The sequence below is a fragment of the Varroa jacobsoni genome, unplaced genomic scaffold, assembly GCF_002532875.2.
Source record: "Varroa jacobsoni isolate VJ856 unplaced genomic scaffold, vjacob_1.0 scaffold_1347, whole genome shotgun sequence".
Lineage (NCBI taxonomy): Eukaryota > Metazoa > Arthropoda > Arachnida > Mesostigmata > Varroidae > Varroa > Varroa jacobsoni.
In genome coordinates, this window is record NW_019214249.1 from 140,631 (window position 1) to 160,680 (window position 20,050).

Consider the following 20,050-nt stretch of genomic DNA (forward strand, 5'->3'; position numbering starts at 1 on the left):
TGGCTGAAATCGCAGAAAAGCCACGAGCAAAACACAACGAAGAAAAGCCTCTCGGCGCTATTCGCTCGGTCACTGACACCTTCATGCACTAGAAGATCTCTTCTACAGGTAGGCACGACGGGACCGTAGCTGGCTGGTTGCTAGGGTGAACATGTTGTGCCTGTCTAATGAGTCCGCCAATCGCCTGAATAACGTGTCGGTCGAACCGGAAAACATGTTGTTGTTACTTCTGCTACTGCTGTTGGCGATGTTGACGTTTTCGTTGCTTAAATTCTGACGGAAGCCAACTGGAGCTCCGCTTTTCCTGTGGAGCGGCTCGCGTTTCGCATCGTGTGCCGACGGCTGTGCCTGCTGCTACAAGTCCATGTTGTTAACTTTCGTTGTTCTCAGTAGCAAGAGCGACACTATCAACAACGACGATGTTGTTGAAGCACGCTTACACAGTCGGCAGTCATCGCGGTTGATCGTCTCTTCACCGTCATTATTATGATTATTGCTATAATGAAATCAACGAGCAGTAAAGTTTGCTGTTCAAGTTTACTTCCTGAGTTTTTCAAATTGTAGGTATTACCGCCACGATCGCGATATGGCAGACAACTTCATCTGCCAGTTGGAGGGGCCGCCGCTGCTATTGAATGGTTGCCAGTAACCGGTAGTGTTCGCTCCTTGGCGCACGTCTAAGAATAATCCATATATAATAGCATTGCGTACATTATTGTATGCGTCGTTAGCAACACGAGGTTTTCTGTTTTGATCCAACGAAGCTACAGAGCTCTATAGTCACACATATGGACACGGCACGTGATGGCGTTCAGCAGGATAGATCGTCTCGAGCGGCGCATCGAGAGAGCGCATTCGCTTCCTTCCGTCTGGAGAAAGGTGTTCTAGGACTTCGTGAGCGTCGACATCTGCTTCAGCGTTATATGATACTGTTCTTCCGTGTCATGAGTAAAGTTTTCAAAGCAATTTTATTTAAGGTACCCACTAAATAAAATATATAGTTCATGAAACTAGGCAGATTTCCGGAGCATTTGATTTAAACAATTGCCCATTGGCGGCATCGGATGGCTCCACTGTGTCTTTAACGTGGCCCCTTAGCTCATTTGACCCGGATTCTATGAAATATCTACAGCTAAACAAAATGCATTTACGTAGCGTTCAATTCTCCCCCATGATGCCTGTGATATATGATTGGAATAAGATTTTTGCCTTTTTGAAGCATGAACTTTTCCTCACCGTTATGAACGGCTATAATACCTATGGACTCTATCGCGATTGCATATGGTCACAGAGTCGTTACGAAGCGTTTCCATCACTACGGCTTATTAACTACTGTTGCCATCATCGAAAATTAACAGAGCGACCTTACGAAAGTAGCTCCACGAAAAAACATCAATGATTTACAGATATTGTTTACGAGTGCGTTTGCGAAATAGCTTATCTAAGACATCACATTTATAATAGTCTAGAAAATGATACAAAAATCGATACTCCAATATTGTATAGAGTCGTCATTAATGAAGAATCATCAGTTAACTACGAAGGGCATATATTAAGCAAAGCAACAGGACTACTCAGTGCGCGAAAAAAAAAGAGAGACAATTGGGTTTCAAAAAATCTATCAGATTTATCCGCGGACGCCTGTGTCGCTGAGAAATTCCGCCTGCATCAAAAATCCACTGGTGCCCATATATATAAAGTGATTAAAACAAAAAAAAAAAAAAGTAATCATTTACGTATAGGGACATTTAAGAGAGTAAAGCTTATCTTAAACGTATGTTCAAAGCGTTTTCAAACATGTTTATATTTTCACGTTTCGAATGTACGTCACCTAACTAGCTCAGCTATGAATTGACTACCAATGACATGGCTTACGTATAGCGTAACGTCTATGCCGGTATGAAATGCCGCTGTTCTGTTCCTAAGTCGTCTTGTCTGCTTCTTGAACCGTAAATTTATCACAACGAAGATTTTTTTGGTAGATCTTGCTTGGAAAGATAATTTTACCTCTCGTTCATACTTAACAGCTAGAAATAAGTGTGCAGTTAAAGCAAGAGAGCTTACGGTTCCAATTTGCCGGTATCTCTCCTGCGTTGTCTTTTCTCTAGAGCTTCGACAGAGAATCCCTCTCACGCTTGACTCGCTAGCTTACACGAAAGAAGAAACATTTCGATCAAATCTCGTGTGTTTAAATCATGCTGGATCAATAATACATGTCTGAGCAATAAAAACAATCATCTATAACCATATGTCGGCGAATACGTGCCTATCTAGTCGATCCCTAATAATGATCAAAATCTAGGGCCAAGTCAGTTCTCATAGGCTCATATGTAGAATTGCCGCAGCGTTACCAAGAGCCCGGCGTAACAGGTACATTTCACTTGTGTAAATTGGACAATGCTTCAGAATTGACGCGAGCCTGATGATGTTACCCGGCTAGGTTGTGCTGTTTGTCTTTGTTGCGGTCGATCGCGTGTCGGGTCACTCTTGTCATCTTTAGCTGACGCTTTAATCAGCCGATCGGCTCCAGGCCCGATTCCAGGCACGATTTTCTTCCAGGTGGCCATATGCAATACATGCATAGATGGATATATGCGCATAAATCCTATGTAACTAGAAGGAGCCAACCGGGACAGCTGCGTTATGGTCAGAAAGATGGATAGACAAACGAATATATATACGAACGAGGAGCGTGCTACCTTCATATCTTCCGGAACGGGATGCTGTCGCTGGGTACTTCATTGGTCGACTTCGCCGGCGTCATCAGAGGTAACCGTCTGTCTGGATGGGCGTAATTTGGCTACTGCTGGCCGTCCTGCTACACAGACGCGGTGACGATACCAACAATCAGATCGAGTGGCATAATACCTACAGCCGTGCGGTAGCAGCAAACTAACCTGAGTGGCTCGCTTAGAGAGCTTCGTTTCGGCGAACGGTACTGATTCTCGTTGGTTTTCGGTAACCTTCTGCCGTTTCGATTAGTAAGTGAATGCATTCACCCAGAAGCATATATATATATATATATATATATATATATGGGCTCATATGCATATTTACACACCCGGAGGGACGTGCGAGCTCGCAATGGTAACGCCTTTAATCATATTAAATCAAGACATATTTGTACTTGCTTCGGCAGAACCACAAATGACGTAGCGGTCATGCTTCACTCTTCCTCCACAATAAGGAAGATGAGAGAGAAGTTGGCGTTTGCGCACGCTATGGGCGCGCTGTCGTCGTCGTGTGTTACACCATAATGATCCTATAAATTTGATTAGTTGATGTTGTTGTTGTTGTCAATATGAATGTTCCCGCTGCCACCGCCGTCGTATGATCGTATTAAATAAACAAACAGCCATTAAACAGCTGAGGAAGACCACGCTTCTCCAGCGATGAGCGCATATAGCATCAGCCTCGTGTAACGTGCACCAGCCACCGAAACAGCCGTCGAATCAACAGAAGCGTCTTGTAAGATTCCGATGCCGTTTCTGTTGGTGTTCATCCGACTGCTCGATGCCAGTCGATGAGCAGGTGCCCTGGCCGGCTGACAGCTGTGCTTGCAGCGACATTCGCCACCAGCAACAGATAACGCCGAGTGTACAGCCTGTTGCCTAGCAGGAAGGCTGCTCCAATCAGCTCAACCCGATACAGTGCTCAGCTGTCCGATGGCAACAGCAAAAACAGCGCGCCAGCAGCAATAGTGGCGCCTGCTGCTGTTGCTGTCGTGGCCATAACACACCTGGCCTAGCGCGAGGAGCAACCAGCGACTGCTGTGAGCGCAACCACGAGCTGACAGCCGCCATCGCGAAAACGGCCAAGAATGGACTAGTATAAAATAGTGACTACCCTGTTTGCGGTGCCTGGTTGATCTTGTTAATGGGTCTTACCGCGCCTGCTGTTACCACCATCTAACATGCTGCTGTTTACTGGCCAGCGGCACCTCCTGCACAAGGTTTGCCAGCTGTTTATCCTTTTGGCGTCCATGGGATAGACCGCCTAAGTTCCTCGTTGCCTATTCACCAGACGACGATCGGCGTCATTTCGTCGATTCTGTTGTTACCACCGTTGCTGTCTTTAGCTCAGTGACTAGTTGCCGAAGCCAGCAGCGTCGGCAGCTAGCAGCGCCAAAGCTAGCCCGGGTCCGTTGGGTTTACTGCTGCTGTTCGGTTTAAATCTGTCGACTTGAGCGAGCTTATTCGTTGAAGCCTTCTCGATAGCTGTCCTCTCGATTCGCTTGCATATGTGCGTACAGTTCTATGTATTTACGGCTGTTCACGCCCTGGCTGTCGCTACTGCTGCCTTAGCAGAGCGAAGCAGACAATGTTGTTCCTAATGTCTGCATTGTTTGGCTACTGGACACCGATCCTGTCGAACTGCCCGGCGCATCCATCTGATCTGGCGCGTTCGCTTCGTGATGCACATGGCGATGTGCGCGAATCACGAGACAGACAACACGAAAAGTCGTCAGCCATCTACTATGATAGGAACGGTAAAAGCAGAGGTAACTGTAGCTTGCTGCGTCACAGTGACATCGGCGACTGCAATAGCAGTGAACGTGTACGGACGGAAAGACAATCTGTGCTGCCCTTCGGCATCTCCTTGCTTACGCCGGTGCTGGCAGGAAAACGTCCATTCGTCTGTCACTGACCCGCGGCCACGGCACCATTGACAACGGCGCACAAAAACAAAATGCAACACGCTATCGGTACGGTGACAGCTGTCAGCTGACAATGATCCTGTCGGATAACAGCGACGACTAGAGGACAAGCTCTATGGCTTGCGCATTTCGTGCGCCGAGCCATCGGCCATTGTGCCGCATCGTCGATGGCCGCAGCAGTAGCAGGCAGGGGATGGGCAACACACAGGGCATACTCAGGGGCAGCCGCTGCTGTTAAGAGCAGAAGGTCAAACAGAGGAAGGAACATCCGGGCCGGATTTTCAAAGACGCCATAGCGCGTCTGTTAATCGGTCGGTCCCGAAGGAGGATCTTGAACGCGCATAAGTTAGTAGGCGCGCGCCTGGGCTCTCGCCGCCTCGCACACAGGCCGTCCGTTGAAGTTTAGCATGGGATTTGGGGAAGTGGAGACAGCTATTCGAAAGTGATTCGGTAACTCCAAATTAAGGACAAGGAAACAAGAGGGGTAGCCAAGATCGGCCCGAGCAAATTGGCTGAAAAGTTTACTATGAAAGCAAAATCGGACACAGAAAAGATAAAAGTAAGGAGACCGATCAGATCACAGAATTAAGAACTGAACAACATGCTGCTGCCATTTTTATAAGCATTAGGTGAATGGCATTTTCGATCATAAGCAACAGATGCACTGCCAAGGATACTGATGGAACTGACGATGAAGCATGAAGTGTCGCTGTAGTAAGCTTGTATCTACGTTACTATATTTAAAGCAATTCCTTCGTTGTCACATATTGTTATATCTAACGAAGGACTGGGGTAGCTAGAGAGATGCGTATTGAAATTCTAAACATATGATCATATTATGGGGAATAGAAGAGCTTTTTAGCAGCAAAAATCAGATTTACCTTTTTTTATGGAAGATTCCTCTTTGTTCTTTCAGTTTATTTGTACAATTTATTCTGCCTTGCATACATGTTTATTTAGACATCCTCGTAAACGGCACAGCATTTACACCTGCAGGCTGTGGGTCATACTGGCCGACCCGGCCTGAACTGAAATATTAGTCCGACTGTAGCTTTGTTCAGTATTGCTCGTAAAAATTACGTAGATGACAGCCATATTTCTTTCCTGTGCACCCCAGAAAAAATAGAGACTACTGCAAGTCTGATTATTCGTGTCCCCCTGAATATTGAGCTCAATAATCGATTCTGTTTTCACTGTATACAAGCATGTTTAATTTAGTAATATATACAAACCGAACTGTAGATCGGCGGATTGGCCAACCCATAGCAGTTGTGACCCATTTTAGAGGCGCACTTCAGCTTGTCTTCCACATTCGAGTCGAAGATTAAGTTTTAATTGTAGTTGCTGAAACATAATAGAGAGTAGTTTTTTTCAAAAAGCGTATCCTATATTACGCGATCTTAAAAAAGGCGCCTATATTACTTGCTGAGGTTTTTTGCCAAAATTTTTCTCATTAACGAACTTCAACATTATGTGGACCATATCTGAGCTCATTAAGTGAAGCTAGTTACTTGATATAATCGCTAATTAAAGTATATTCTTATCATAGACGGCTTACAATCGTCGGGTAGGCGTTACTCTTGAACGAGCAGAAGCACCTTATAATACACTTGTGCTGCGACGACCTCGTTACAAGTTGCCCTGCCAGGTTTTTACATTTGAATAGGGCAAACCAGGCAATTATTCTACTCTTGCATTGTCCTTGTTGTGACCTGGCTTTAAATTGTACCAGGTCTTATTGTTCGACCTATACATCTGTACATGTATAGCAGCACTTGCTGTTTAGCTTGGGACGCGTGACGCGTACCCTGGGTACTTCTTATTGCCGCTGCCGTTAGTGTTGTATAACATTTCTGCGGCAATCATAGTCGCAGCAATGGTGCTAGCTTAGAGACATCTCAGTTCCAGTCTACATCTGCCAGTTGGACGCTGCCCCACACGCACCGGTGGCCGATCGGAGTTTCCTATCGGAGGGAACTGCATTGTCCGTGCCCACTTGGCCATGTCTCCTTTATGCGCCTGTCCGTGTTTCAACGCTACCCCACATCGTCGCCAAGGCAGGCGCACGGCCGGACGCCAGCTAACAAGTGCTACCACACATGTGTATACCCACGTATGTAGTGTCCAGCAAAAAGTGAAGCGACGACAGCAGTTCACTGACGATGACGGAGACGGCGACGGCCACGGCAGCAGCAGCAGCAGCAGTTACGGTGGTAGCTGGTGCAACAGCGGGAGCAGTAGAATTAACATCGTTTGCTCCGATATCTCCAGGTGTCTAAGCTGTTCGTGCACCTGATGATCGTTGGCCGCCAGACGGCAGAACAGCAACAGTCACAACGACACAGACTGCCCCGTCGTTTTGGTGCGTTTCTGTACATTGCAGCAATAGCGGCCCAGATGCAACAGCCCTCAATGCAGAAATCTCTTTCGCTGCTGCTGGTGCCGCTGTCACAATTAAAATCGGCGGTTACGTCAACGATAGAAAATAGCTGGCAGAAACAGTGGCGGATTAAGCAGCGCGACACCACGAGCAGGCTTACATATCCTAAAATATTCGAATGAGGAAAATTCATCAGAACGATTGATTTTTGTTGGTTGGATGTCAATTGGAAGGGTTATCTAATAGTGTTTGCCCTGAGTTTTTGTATCCAGTAGCTTTGTTTTTCTAGTCGAATGCGACATGGGTACGAGCGTTTGTGAATTTCAGCGACGCACCTTAGTTCGTATACACACTCAACACGGTATCCACTTGACCCGTAATGGAACGTTGTCACGACCTATAATAAATCAGTGCTGTCGATCTAATTCTGTGTAAGCAAGCAAGATAAGCAGTCAAAGTTGGCTGGAAACCCAGAAATAGGCCTTATTGCATTTAGCTAACTTGGTTCGATTTCTAATTACACATATTTACAGAATGTTCCATTTTTCCGATGTCCCCGACAATCTAACGATATATCTCAGAAAATCTGACGTAGAAGTATTCAAAGGTGGCCAAAGGCGCAACAAACGCAGAGTTTCGAACGACAAGTTTGGAATTCCTCGTGCCGCAGGATCTCAACGCATGTATATGCGTACTGCTATCGTAGAAACTATATGGGTAAGGTCTGGCATACTCCAGCTAGAAATGCAGCTCCGGTCCGCTGGTAATTTTAGCACACAGTAACTAATTGACTATATCATTCATTTCCCGCCTAAAAGATCAGCTTTCTTCTGATCTGACTGATTAATGACAAGCTTAGACCGCTTGAAAAAGCTGAACTTCTGATCCAGCTACCATACCGAGACGAAATGTTTTTAGCTGATGTCCAGGCATGTAAATTTGAGGATTCGACCTTGTCTGTAAATTAAATCTGATTTACCTAGACGTCTGGGTAGTCTCCTCAGACACCTTAGAGATACGAATAGCCAGTGTTACCACAAGCAGAATAACAAACATAATAAACTGTTAAATGAACGAATAACTTAACGTGTACGTAAAAAGTTTCTGGGTGTTTTGCTGAAAAGTTGTTGCGACAGTCGTGCCGGACACTTGCGAGGGAATCCCTAATACAAATAATAAGGTTTCTATATCCCTATAGTATCATGCAATACGATTAGTAAACGCCTAAAATATAATACCGACGACAATGGCTGCTGTGGCCATTCAGATGGCTTAGTTGTATAAATATACTTTATAATATGCTTGTAGTATGGCATTTATGTATTACAAATGTTCAAAGTTAAAGTTACTTCGATTGCCCCTTTAACGGATGTAGACTAAGGACATCTTCGCGTTATGCTTACTTCAGCATAAGCATATTTCGATTCACCATAAACTACTTTGAAAAGCACTCATGAATCTTACGCAAATGTAAGCGGAATTTCCTATCTCCGATTCACAAACCGATCCTCCATGTCCATTTGAACATGGAAAATTGGTTCGATTTTAAGCACACGCATAGTATAATTTGTAGTATTATATAAATTAAATAACTTGTATGCTAAACCTATAAACCTGTACAGTGAGTGCCTCCTTCGGGCACTCAACGCCTTTTGTAAATACTCCATGTACAGAAACGTGTTGATCTAGCACGGATGGATTCCACCATTTCCCATAAGAAAGGTCCGGCCAAGATGCTGCTAGCGGTCGTAGCCGTCGAACCACGTTACGAACGCTATCTCGAAGGCATTGTTTTTTCGGAGACAGGTGTAGAAATGACAGCGAACCCATCACGTACCTACCCGTCTTACTCCGCAACGGACTCACTAGGACGTACGCCGAACGCTGTAACCGGTGGCTGCTGTAACGTCTGCGAAAGCGAAGTCGAAAAAACGTAGTGGGAACGGACGTGAAGCACTTGTTAAGTTTGAGTCACACCAAAATGCCTATATCTACAACGTCATTGTGCGCTGCGGCTACTGCCACTAGTGCTGCTGTTCTTACTGTATTACCCCACTGAGCGTGGCGAGTACGAACCCGAATTTGGTCGATGGAGGTGCAAGATGCACGGACCAGTGCACGTCACTACGACAGCTCGTCACAGTATCGCTTGCTGGCAGCAAGCTAAGCGCTGGGAATTTCTCCAGACGGTAAAGGACGACGCACAAAGTGCATGTAATACAATGGCAGGCAGAAAAATAAAGTGGCCCATTGTATTGTAGTTGTATTTCGTAGACTATTTCTGCAATAGTGGTACAAGTAGTTCCATCGTATGTGTTGTTGTTATGGCTGAGGCTTGCGGCCAAGCGTGAGGAGGCAAAGCAATGAAGTTTATTTCGTAGACGTCGCTGTTCTTCAATTGAAGGTCGGGAGACTTAACATCGAAGCGAGTGGCTGACAGGCCTGTTTTGATGGGAACGGAAGGAGTTAGTCGTTAGTTCGGCCCTTATTCCTTACAAAGAAAGTAGCTTGTAAACTTGAACATAGATGGCATGGGCAAGGATGCCAGCTGCGTCAATTATATCAATCAGTACAAGGGGTAAAAAAACAGGGAAAATAATCTCAGGCTGTTTGGTCCTACCGGGTCTACTAAGCTGTAGAATAAACAAAATAACTTAATTCGCAAGGTTGCCCTGTTTTATAAATCTATATTTCTAGTCGAAAGCTGTGGCGCACTCTGCAGCGGCACATGAAACGTTTTTGCCAAGTGTCCGCAGTACTTATTTCTAGTTGGCTTCAACTCCGCCTGTTGGGCTTAATCAGGTTTAATAAACACCCGGTTCTTCCTTGGAATAAGAAATGTTCACTCAAAAGGCAGGCTCAGTACTCTGTATCGTTTGCATAATGACATAAGCGTACATGGAAGTTTATACAAATAACGAAATCGTCGAAGTAATGGTTATCTTCTATGTATTCTATCTATTCGAAGATCTTGTTAACGACTGGCCGTTAATGGCTTCAGATGGAAATGCAAATAGATCTATTACGGCTGTTATGGCTGCATACCGTACCGGTTACCCCTCGCCTGATGTTCTTCTCGAAGTATTATTACACATCGCATTTGTCAGTCATCGATCATCATTAGGATGAATGTGATTAGCAGGTTGATTTTTTAGGGATTTCTCTTAAGCAAAGGTTGCTTTTAAGGGTAAATGGTTCTTCTTTGAAAATGATAAAGACCCTTTATGTTTTGGGTTCTCTCCTCGGTTACTCTTGGTTACTGTAGTGTCAGCATCCCCAAGCGATAAACTGAGAGGCAAAATCCAGATCCCAACCACCTGCTCCACAGTTCAGCCCAGCGACGGCTCAAGATCGACTTTTTACTTCAATTGAAGTCTCAACCCGTTTATCTCTAGCATTTAGTTGATGCTAACAGTTCGGAATGGCCGACGTCCTCAATAATGACGAGAAGAGATCCTTTTGTAGAGATATGGGATTTCGTTGGAGAGAGAGAGCGAGACGGAGAGATCATCCAGCAAAGTAAGGGTGAAGTAATTCCTTCACTGCTGCTTACCAGACTCTCATCGATAAGCCTGGTATGGAAATCTAAATTTACGATATCAACAGTACTTGTTCGGTAATCTGATCAAGCAGGACCGAATGCCGACATCAGGTGGGTCAGCTAGCTGAATACCTGATTGTTATTAGTTTGGTACCAGTCAGGGCATTTAGTTGAACGGTTAGATAAGTCGTTAAGATGGCAATTTTGAGGTTTTCTGAGCCTCTGAAGCCGCTACCGGTTTAGCCGTTGCCTACAGACCAATCGATCTGCTTGGAGAACCTTCTAGCTTGTTATGCATAATAAGCTTACATATCCTCTATCATGTGACGCCATTATTGACGCCAAAACATCATAAACCAATTGTTTCATTTTTTGATGCTTATATTTTGTATAAAATACAAATATGCACTACACATTTATTAAAAAAAAAGAACAAATTTAATTAACACCGTATAGAGACAGGCACAAAATGTCATTAGGTCGTCTAACTTGGTGTTTCCATATCAATCAGCGTGAGAGAATTCGCTGCTTAAGGCCTTTTGTTAATCTTGACGTAATTAGCACAAGGTAGCTTAATCGAGTGTGCCGTATCTTTACATAGTTTTGCTTCAATTAAATGTGTTATCACCCACAAAGAAGGCCTTTTTTGTTCTAGGAGAATTTTTTCTTACAACTTCGTCGTATTTTCAGGCTACGATACATATCGCTAACAGGCCGCACAATTGTGAGCCTACGGCCACGGATAAGGGTCGTTCTCTTCATGCACTGCTAGACGGTTTGAGTCGCAGAGGCAAGCTACTCTTATCTAACCCACTCAGCACCTGATCCTCGTAACCTAGCCTGGCCCGTTTCGTCAGGTGACCAACTGGTGCGTTGTTGTTGCCGACTGTATCTGTCTACTGCAGAGCCCGTAACAGGTCCACATGATTTTTGCGAGCTAAATCTCTTTAGCTCTCTCTGTCTCCCCTACTCTTCTATAGATGAATCGGCACAACTTAGCGTTAATCAGTCTACCTCCGCGAAGCCGGAGAAGTTGATCTCGTCACAGAAACAGCAGAAAATCTATCGTCAAGGGCCGAGCGTTCAAAGTGCGGCCGACATGAGATTTTCAAATAGATCTTCTTTATTAAACCTTGGCTGGTGCTGCTCGCTGTTGTTATAGCTTCTGTTAGTTCTGCTAGGGAGGTGAAGTCGGGGGAGTGTGAGGAGCTGGCCTTCGCCGTAATGACAGTTGCGCGGGGCTGTCATATCGTATGTCTAGACGTTGGAATTTCGATCGTTCTGACGGTGCAGCATTTGCATTTGCTACCTATAGGTCTTGACATAACTTAACCTTCGTTCTTAACCTATGCACTCCCCCTCATAGTTCTCTCAGTCCGCGAATCATCCCTGAGTTGTTCAGGCGCCACGAGGCCTATTCAGTCTGTGCGATGACTACCCAAAACAGCCAAGCAGGCACGATGCGCCTGGTGTTCGAGGACTCGACAGTTGAGAATATTTACATTATTATTGAAACCGAACACCTTATCCCCTATCCCGGTCCTCAGGTACCCCCTGTCCTAGCATCGACTGTCGAATTTACTACCGAATGTACTCACGGGCGTGTATATATCTATCCAGTGTGTCCAACAAAGAGGTTACGGCCGAAGGCTTGTATTCCACTCTGTTTCGACTCGATAGGGCAAGGCTAAACAGACAACTATTGCGAAACTCTCCCGTTGTTCCAGTCTATTACTCATCAGGATAAGTCGATTGAACTTGAACTGATCTGACCGATCCGAGTGATGCTTCGTCTGCGGCAAGCAGACTAGCTGGCAGGCTGAGAAAAATCTGGGTACTGATGAGTTCACCCTGCTTCGAACAAAGCGAACGTCTCAAGGCATTCCTTAAGTAACGCGCGCTTTTTCATTCTCGGCTGTGGCTATTTGAACTGCTGCTTCGCCTATGCTGCCGCTGTCGTTACCGCAGCCGATACTACAAACAAACGGTCGTAGACATTAACACACAGGCTACATGCCGCTGCTACTGCGACCGTCTATGCAGCTACGTGCAGACACACCTGTTGCATTCGGTTTTGTGCTGGCTTCGCTCTATTGAAACGAGGACCGTAGCGGGGCACTGTTACTGCCGGCTGAGCTTTGCAGGTTTACGCGCACCTAGGCGCGGACCCGACTGCCCTAGAGCGAATAGGTGGTAGACGAGGAGATAGACAAACACTATGGTAATGATTCTATTGCGCAATAACATAAGAACGCCCAGGCTGCTTGTAAACATATTAGAGTACATAGGGAGCTGCACAAACGATGAACTACATACGTTTGCATGTTTAGCAAGAAACACTGACTTTGGATTTCGGTAGTGAATTCGGTGAATATTTAGGCACGATTTATTGGTGACAGCAGTAATAATACCGTAAAGTAAAATGGCCAATTACTCAGCATGCCTGATACAACTGGTGGTCATAGTAAAATTGCTCGATGAAAAAAAGTGAGCAAAGTACCCCTTTCGAGATAGACCGACGCTGTGATACGCCACAAAATGCTTATGAAAATCTATCCATCGACCATGTTACTACCATAGTTAATGGTATCGCATTAAAAAGGATGCAAACTGTGTTCGTGTTTCCTTTACATAACTAAGCTAACACTCAGTCCATATATACAGTGTATCATGTTAACACAGGGGCTCATGAGACAATTCCCCAGAAAATGGCTTTGTATCTCGACAGCAGCGGCAGTCGACTCGACTTACTAACTCTTCGTCTTACGCACGCACCTCTACGACGGTGCTGTTTGTGTTAGGTTCCAATGTATTCTCACAGCCGGTAGAGTTGGTGCTATTGTTGACTTAAATAGAAAATATACTGTTCAACTGGTAATTGGTAGACTTCTGGACCATTTGTTTGGCGATACAAAAGGAGCACGGAACCTATACAAGGAAGGCCGAACTCTCGATCGGTAGGCCAATCAATCGGTTGGCTGTCGGGTGGCCGAGAGACGGAACGAGTCAGGGAGGGACCAGAACCATGAAACATGCATTTTCGAACGGACATATTTGCCTTATGTAGAATTGAACATACCACCATTCCTATAGGACAAACGAGGCATGAACAGGTGTGGCGACAACGAAGTAAAAAAGGAGGACAACAGATTCGATCGTTTTAGGTGTTAGATGATGCGTCTACCCTTTGTGATGTCATGCGTGTATGAACGGCACTTTCGTGTGTGACTATACGAGATGCTAGATCCTTATATGCGTAGAATATAGTTATTTTTTGTAGCTGTTGCTTGTTCTATTTTGAACTTCGCGCCATGCAACATCGAACCACGAAGCGAAAGGAGGAAAAGTCACATCTACAGAGAAGTACAATCATAATAGAAAGTTAGCTAAAGCCGAAAAACAGACCTCCCCTATGCTGTATAAAATTTCAGCAATGCATCTTCAAAGAACTTCAACGAGGTGCTATTTAACCTGTCGTACACTAGCGTGTATGAGGTTCAGGGTACGCGAAAAGCTATGCGTCACATGATTTTGACATTTTTGTTACAGTATCAATGTAAAAATGACTCTTCACTTAACTATCTATACAATAGCGACGTACGTAACCGCTGACGACAAAGGTTCGACCGCACTAGCCAATAAAAATCAAACGATACGAAATACTGGGCTCCTTGACTAGCCAGCTATCGTAATATGCTATAGTAGCTATTTATATCGGAAGTCTAAAGTTCAATCAATTTCCGAGAACGTACATGTTAGAAGTTATGTAAACGTATAGTATTTCATCAAAAAAAAATCAGAAAAGTAACGTTGTCTCTCCGATCTGTTCTTCACTTCAGTTTCAGAATTGTGCATTGGCTACGATTGAATGGGTTCCGACATCTTTCAAATGACAGAAAACTTAAAATGGCTGAATCAGAAACTTAGCTACTTCCAGAAACGATGTTCAATATGCACCATATAACAACAGCTATCAAGGTATAACAGTGAAGACAAACGACATCAACTGAGAAAACTTCTAGACCGGACCGAAGTTGATGAACACAGTTGTTGAAGAATTAAAAGTATTCTTACAGAAGATTCATTCTAGAAAGAATAACGACAACTAAGATCATCTTAGAAATAAAAAGCTAATATTATCAGGCCTGCAAATTTCTTGTAAAACCATTGTGTTCATGCTTATTTACGTATTTAACTATTCTATTTAACAAACCAGTGCGTTTATCTTACGAAGACTAACAATCGATTACAAACCTATGACGAGAGACCATACCGCGACTTTCAGCTTTGCTCAATGCTTTGTTTAATCAAGTGCTTTATAAATATATCCAGCAAGAAAGCAATTGATTCTAATAATAATAATAACACAGGAAAAACTAGAATATCTGTCAACGAATTAGCTTCAGTATCAATCTTCCGGCTGTCGAATGGGCTCCGCCTGATTTCTGATCTCACCGCCATCCCATGCTGGAAAGCGGCTCTTCGATTTTTACAAGTGGGGCACTCGTACCCCAAAATAGCATATTTAAGTCTTTCTGTAGCGATTACCTCTTGGCTAACATTTGAATGTTTAAAATAGGGAATCTTTTGTCTCTGTCGTGTTTCTGGAGTCCCTCTCTGTTCCTCTTCTCTTTAGAGGCTTCTTGTTGTCGCTCTCGGCCTATTCGAAAAGATTTGCTCAGATATCCTCGCTACGACCGCCGACAAATAGTCGAAGGAAGAGAAGCGTTAATTTTTTTCTCCGCCCTACTGCGAGCGGTCAATATGTACACACGTATAAATAACAGTCGCACATTTGCACACAGACACACAAACACCGACCCTTCGTCAAACAAACGTTCTCGAGGCGCCCTCATTGAAACAAATAGCAGATGACTGACTGACTGACTGACCGCCAGCGACAGTACGAGATGCCGTAGATTCGCAACAAATGAGACGTTTGTAGGTGAGGAATCGGCGTCATCGAGAACAGGAAGCACCAGCAAAATCCAATCATATGGCTCTTCGACTCATGCCGACCAAGTGGTTGACATGTGCGTCCCACATGCACATAACCAAATGGCCACATGCGACATGACGAAATATAGGTGGATGGGTCTGCGCTAATGCGTATGGACGGAGTTACGCAGATATACTTGTGTGTACTATGCTATATTCTCATCTTTTCGAGTAAAGTTTCGTACTTAAGTGACTGGCGAGGGGGGCATATATTGTACGCATTCTTGCTCTCATCTCCATGGTAAATATTCCTCTTCCATTTTTCTCATTTCGGGTCAACAGCAGCGGCGTCACTTAAGCAAGCTAATACCATATGCGGGGGAAAAAGCGGTACTACTCCAGCAAATAGTCAATCCGCTACAGACACAAAGTGCATACAAATAATACAAGCAGGGCTCATATCAACAAGCGCTCACAGTTCCTAGATCCCTTCTCGTGTTAGCGCGATCTCTTAACCTGTCTTCGAAAAGAGATCCCATAAACAACGTTGGGCTTCCACCCGACAACGACGGCAGCAAGCGACAACAACGAGCCTCACGTCGCCTTTTCGTCCATCGAAACAATCCATCTTGGGGCTAAATCACAACTTGGCGTATGTCTTCTTATCTAACTAGTGGCGTGAAGATTGACCGCCGACTACTTCTTGATGACTACTGACAGTGGCCTGGCCGCCAGCCAGTTGTCCTTCAAACTGGCTTCGGTTTCCGGCCATGTTAGAGAGTAGCGACTGGATTGACTATGGCCGACGTGTGTGGTAGCTAGCTAGCAAGATGTAGCAACTTGATAGTGATTCCATGTGTCCCTCCGAGTTCTCACCAGAACTAACTCGTTTAACCCCCCTCGAACCGTTAGTTTGTTAGCTGTTAAGGGTAGAAGTTGTCACAGGACAGGTAGAAAGCAGGTAAAGGATAGCTGAGGGTATTCGACGATTCCGAAGAAGACGAGGAAATAAAAACGAAGCGCTCAAGATTGATCTCAAGCCGTTCGTGCGTCAACCAGCCGGTCGAGAGGTTTCTGTTTCAAATCTGTTTCCAAGTTTCTCAATATCTGCTGCCCTCGTTGTGCGGTCTCGGTGGTGCCAAATGCCCTTGTCGTGGGACATCAAGCTACTTAACGTTCCTGGACTTTACGGCAGATCTGAAAGTTAGAGTCATTCTTGGCGTTAACATGATTAGTGCTGTTGGTGTTCTCGTCACCAACGCCGCTGTCGGCGTCGTCTGTTAGCTATTACGAATCACCAAAGCAGTCGATTTTGAGCATTTAGCTATTAAACAAGTCACGAAGACCTTTCATAGGTTCGCATCTAGTTGTTCAGGCACTTTTCTTGCAGTCTCTAAATGTCTTTCAGCATTGTGAGCTCAAGTAACCTCAAGGCGAGTTCAGAACTTAGCGTTGTCATTTCCTCGTTCAGTTATTATTGCTAGAGATAAGAGCTGACTGTCCGCGGACGGGGGGAAGCTGCTGATAAGGCCAGACAAGACATTGTGTATGCGATGTACCGCAACTTCATTCATTCAAGCCGTGGCCGGCCAGGTGGAAGCTTTTCGTGTTTGTGTTTTTACTAGGCTAAATAACAGCCATATATATTGTAGGCCGCTATTGTAATTGATGACCAGTAATAAGCTGCCTGAAAAGCACTAGCGATAAAGGGTGATAAAAAAAGAGACCTTCGTAAAAGTATTTGACCATATAACAGGCAATTAAGACGCAGCAGCAACGATAAGAAGAACGACAGAATGACTTTGCCGGAAAAGATCACCAGTTGTGAAAAGCTGCAAAAGTAAGTCTATAAAGGGCACTTTTATCGCGGGCGACCCCGTCAGACCATCATACCTGCTGCTGCTTTTCCATCAGAGTTAATATAGTGGTCTGCCAGCCGACGTATTGAAGAAAGACTTATAATGTTTAAGCAGCATTGAAATAAAGATTATGAATAAACTGACACACACTTTAAACAAGTCGGGGGCAAATGGAAGGTCTCTTTTAACGAGTTCGCGTGAAAAAGTTGGGGCAAGTCTCGATATAGGCAATGGAACTAAATAGGTAATCTAATTTGTATAGACTTGTTGATTCGGGTAGTAGAACTCGTGTTTGCCGTATAATTTTCTGTTTTCGTACAAAGTAATGGTTGGTGTTTTTGGCACTTAACACAACAAGAATAGACAAAAATTTAGTATGCACTAACGAATTGCGCTAAAGAGATAAAGAGCAATGATAGTTTTAAGACAAATTTACCACTATAAAAGAGTGGTACGTTTTGAACTTTGTATAGCTAGGTTGGATTCTATCTATATATATATATATCTTTTCGAAAAAAAATGAAAGAAAAAAGCATATTTTTTCATAATTGAAAAACGGGTGCCCAACTAATGAACGTTAACTAGTAAACATTTGGAACCCTATGCTGACCAAAATAATGGATAAAGCTCGATTTAATAAATAAAGCATCCCCTTGAAAAAACCTTTGCTTGAATATAACTCTTGTACGAATGATATTCCTCGCCAGACACAAAGCCGCGACAGTTCGACGCTAAGTGTCTAACTTGTGGGTTTTGATCATACCCCCGAGTTCTGTTCCGTATGGCTTCACACTAACTAGAGTACCGCATGTATAGTATATAGTACGACGAATATCAATGAAATACCTAAAAATCTTCTGCCCATAGGACGTTTGCGTCTTCTGCATGGAGAGAAGGGGACACCAATACCCTAACTAGGCTGTCTCGACGTTCTTCGCAGAACTACTTAAAAAGACGAAGCTGAAAGCGGCGGCTGCGGGCGGCTGTCTAACTGGTACGAGAGATGCTGCAAGTTGAATCACTCAGGCAGGTACGATGCAAGGTAACGTTTGCAAGATGAAAGATCATTCGTGTAAAGGGCGTAACGTAAGGACTTACTGGCGCCACCTTTCAAAGAAGTCCGTCACCACGCATCGCTTTCAGCTAGACATCACAAAACCGCAAGTTCATAATTGAGATCGATGGGTTTGCTTTAGGTTTTGAGAGATTTATCAAAGATGAAGATTCTGAAGTCAATCCTGGCAACTTTTCAAGATATTGAGATACAGTATGGACGCCAATTGACAACGCACTACGAAATTCCACAAAAGGAGTAAGAGCATTTTAAAAGTATAGACCTTAATCTATTCTAATGGTTGGTTTGTGAAAACTAGAATCTGCCAATCCTTATTGTAGAAGCAACCTACAGACAAACGAAGATTTGCAATGGGTGCCTCTTACTCATTCTCCAGATATGGTACGGGAGGTTCCTGTGAACAGTTCTTTCCTTTGAGTATTTCAGTAGCATACGTGTAGCTAATTTCTGTCGCTTCAATGTATGTCAGGTGTATGTATGTGCTCATGCACGTACAAACACCTCGATGATTCGTCGGCGCGACAGTGATCTCTCAGAGGTACCGCTTGAGAAAGTACCTCGCACTGTTAGCTTTGTTTCATTTGGACATTCTCCAACAAGATCTAATGTGAGAAGTAAGCGCAGGTCACAGAACTCCAAGGCAATAAACTTCTTTAATCTGCTGGTTATTGCTTGGCTGAAAAGAACGCACGGTAACATCGAACACGGTCACTAAAGCGACCGGAACAACAATTCGGAGGTCAGTGTATGTCGTCTCGCCGCCGCCGCTGCTGCCGCAGCTAATGACTGCTTCCGAACTCCATATTGTGCTGTCAGAAAGTAGCCACGTCCGCTCAAAATATAAGCGTAATATAATAATAAGTAATTTCGTATGGGTGCAAAAGTGCTCTGACTCTGCTGTAAACATTATTAGTTCCCACTGTCACCGCTACACATTGCCGACGGAATAGCTATTTCCAAAACAATGTAAATGAAAAACAATTTTTTGCCCTTTTTTCCTGCATAGACGCATTTCATCAGGCGTTTGAAGGGAGAGAGAGAGAGAGAGAGAGAGAGAAAGAGAGAGTGGGGATGGGGAGGGGGATGGTGAAGGAGGGAGAGGGAGAGGCAGAGAGGGGAGAGAAAAAGAAATACGTGTATTTTTCTGGGAAAGTTAACAGGCGAGGCATGTTGGAAGCTTAAGATTTTTTGAATCAAGGCGACAAAACCAGCTACATCAGTGTCGTTAGTGCTGTTTTTTTGGGCTGAAACGTTTTGTTTATGGTCATCAATACGATTTCGACTTGCCGAATTGTTAACAGATGACAGTAACGCAGCGGCAATAAAGGATGACACGAGTGGCGGTAATCTGTCACTTCGACTGCAAAGTGTGCGCAAAGAGAGCTAAATAGGGGAACGCAAACGGGACGCGATCCAGACTCCTCAAGATACTACAAGCAGTCAGCAAGAGCATCTTCTGTTGTTATGGGAGTCGAGTAAAGAGGCTCAGTAAGCCATAACGATTCCCTTTTACCGAGTTCAGACGTGTTCTATTAGCTTGAACAAATGGCCAATAAACCCTCCGGCTTGCAGGATGATGGCGGAAGTCCAAACAGGGGAT

At 44.4% G+C, this 20,050-nt stretch overlaps 3 long non-coding RNA genes across 4 annotated transcripts; 1 reads left to right on the forward strand and 2 right to left on the reverse strand.

The window, feature by feature from the left end:
* Positions 1-1,532: 1,532 nt before the first annotated feature.
* On the reverse strand, positions 1,533-9,725 carry LOC111269039 (uncharacterized). Its single transcript, XR_002685524.2, has 3 exons — positions 9,114-9,725; positions 8,875-8,946; positions 1,533-6,001 (listed from the first exon to the last, which is right to left on the reverse strand). It is a non-coding gene; the product is annotated as an uncharacterized LOC111269039 (long non-coding RNA).
* A 3,115-nt stretch (positions 9,726-12,840) lies between these two features.
* On the forward strand, positions 12,841-14,742 carry LOC111269040 (uncharacterized). 2 transcript variants are annotated; one of them, XR_002685526.2, is made up of 2 exons: positions 12,841-12,945; positions 14,418-14,742. It is a non-coding gene; the product is annotated as an uncharacterized LOC111269040 (long non-coding RNA). The 2 variants fall into 2 exon arrangements; XR_015314444.1 differs by having other exon boundaries at positions 12,859-13,065.
* Positions 14,743-14,857: 115 nt separating this feature from the next.
* Positions 14,858-19,139, reverse strand: LOC111269041 (uncharacterized). The gene is made up of 2 exons (XR_015314445.1): positions 18,782-19,139; positions 14,858-16,713 (listed from the first exon to the last, which is right to left on the reverse strand). It is a non-coding gene; the product is annotated as an uncharacterized LOC111269041 (long non-coding RNA).
* Between the last annotated feature and the right edge of the window lie 911 nt (positions 19,140-20,050).